The sequence below is a fragment of the Acyrthosiphon pisum genome, chromosome A3, assembly GCF_005508785.2.
Source record: "Acyrthosiphon pisum isolate AL4f chromosome A3, pea_aphid_22Mar2018_4r6ur, whole genome shotgun sequence".
Taxonomy (NCBI): Eukaryota; Metazoa; Arthropoda; class Insecta; order Hemiptera; family Aphididae; genus Acyrthosiphon; species Acyrthosiphon pisum.
The window spans coordinates 18,096,392-18,098,558 of NC_042496.1; positions in this window are offsets into that span (position 1 = coordinate 18,096,392).

A 2,167-nucleotide genomic window follows, 5' to 3' on the forward strand; every position below is an offset into this window, starting at 1 on the left:
ATCGATCGGTCGATTCCTGGTGGTTCCGGGTGCCAGGACGACGTTTTTACAGCACCCGGACGCGGGATTCGGTTTTGTGTAAAAAGGAAATGGGTACAAACATTTTTAGGGAGGGTTCAAATGGGTACAAATCGGGTACAAAAAAATGAGATAGGTCCGAAATCGATCGGTCGATTCCTGGTGGTTCCGGGTGCCAGGACGACGTTTTTACAGCACCCGGACGCGGGATTCGGTTTTGTGTAAAAAGGAAATGGGTACAAAATTTTTTAGGGAGGGTTCAAATGGGTACAAATCGGGTACAAAAAAATGAGATAGGTCCGAAATCGATCGGTTGACTTCTGGTGGTTCCGGGTGCCAGGACGACGTCGTTACAGCACCCGGACGGGGGATTTGGTTTTGCGTAAAAGGGAGAGGGGTACAAATTTTTTTATGGGGGGTTCAAATGGGTACAAATCGGGTACAAAAAAATGAGATATGTTAGGGGTGGTTTTGACGATTTACGGGTGCCAGGACGACGCACCTCATTTTGAGCCGTTTTTATATTGTTTCGAAAAACCTTTAAAATGAAAAAAAAAAATTATAAAAATAATAAAACAAAAAAAAAAATATAAAAATCTCAAGTAAAAAATAAAAAAAAATAGGCCACTTTGAGCCAATTAAAAAAACAAAAATTTTCATTCACTACAATAAATATATTGTCAAATCATTTATGTTCGGTAAACAATAAAACTGTCTTACAAAAACAAAATATTGTTTCTTTTTTTACGTATTAGAGTGTATTTGTATATTTATTTATTTCAACAGAATAATGTGCTCCACTGAACAAGCCCCTGTGAGGAGGGCTCGTGCAAAGTAATAACTAGGTACCTATACTAGCAATGTTTTTGTCACGCATCAAATATATCAATAAAATATTATAATAATGATAAGTATTTTTGGTCAGGTAAAGGTATAATAATTAATAGATAACTTGTGACTTTAATATGAGAAAAAAAAACATTATTTCATTAATTTATATATATTTTTAAACATTACAATTTACAATCAACGATTTTGATAAATTCTCAAACATAAACGGCTGCATTGTTATCTGCCAACATATTTTTGTACACTGAAAAGCTCCGCTCCACGTTACCGAAGAAATTGGTGCGTATTTAAAATATATTAAATCATCACATGAAAAATCTTCAGTTAAATTATCCATTGTCATTTCTTCTCCCAGCATAATTTTGGAAATTTTGGATTGTGTTTAAAGCCGAGATTCTTTTCAATAACTAGTTCAAATTTTTATAAATTGTAATGCCTTTGGAACATTTTACTGTAGTTATAACACAATATATACCTAATACAATATAAGATTATCTAGTAAGTATTCTTTTAATATAAATTTATTTTTTTCTTTTTACTTACAAATTTTCATACTATAGCTTTATAAATTATAAAATATGCTCTAAAATTTAAAAACCACTAAATATGCATAAATATGCACTATAAACTTTTGATATGTTTTTCGTAGTGTCTTGAAATGCATTTCTAGCTCACTTAGCAATAAATCTAATGGTTCAAAAAAAACATGCAAATGCATGAACTTCCGGGCCCTAGATATGAGCATATCATTTGGTACCTTTATACATCGTCACCATCGTTCGATTTAATGACTTCATTGTACAATAATTTCATTCGCAAATGATAATTCCATTGAGTCGATATTCATATAATATTATAATGTATGTATTGTAATTTATGTAAAATTGGTTATTGATAATATAACATTATATATTATATTATTATAACCTAAGTGTCATGACTGCAGATACTTATATTGCTATTGTTATAAAATAAAAATTACTTAATTTATAATATTATACCTATTATTTTCTTTATTCATTATTATGGCAGATTATTTGTGCTTATTATCTACCGTTTATATGATGTATAGGCTCAAAATTCAAAAACTATGCCTACCTAGCTATATATTATGTATTATAAAATGTTATTATACCTGATGTAAGAATGGTATATTCATATTTTTTTATCGGACACCTGTCGCCGCAGTAATATTGATGAATCATGGATTACGTGAGTTCTGAAACGCGTATAAAATGTAAATAATTCCTATAATATATATTTTTCAAAAACTGCATTGTCCTTAAAAGTTTAGTTGTTG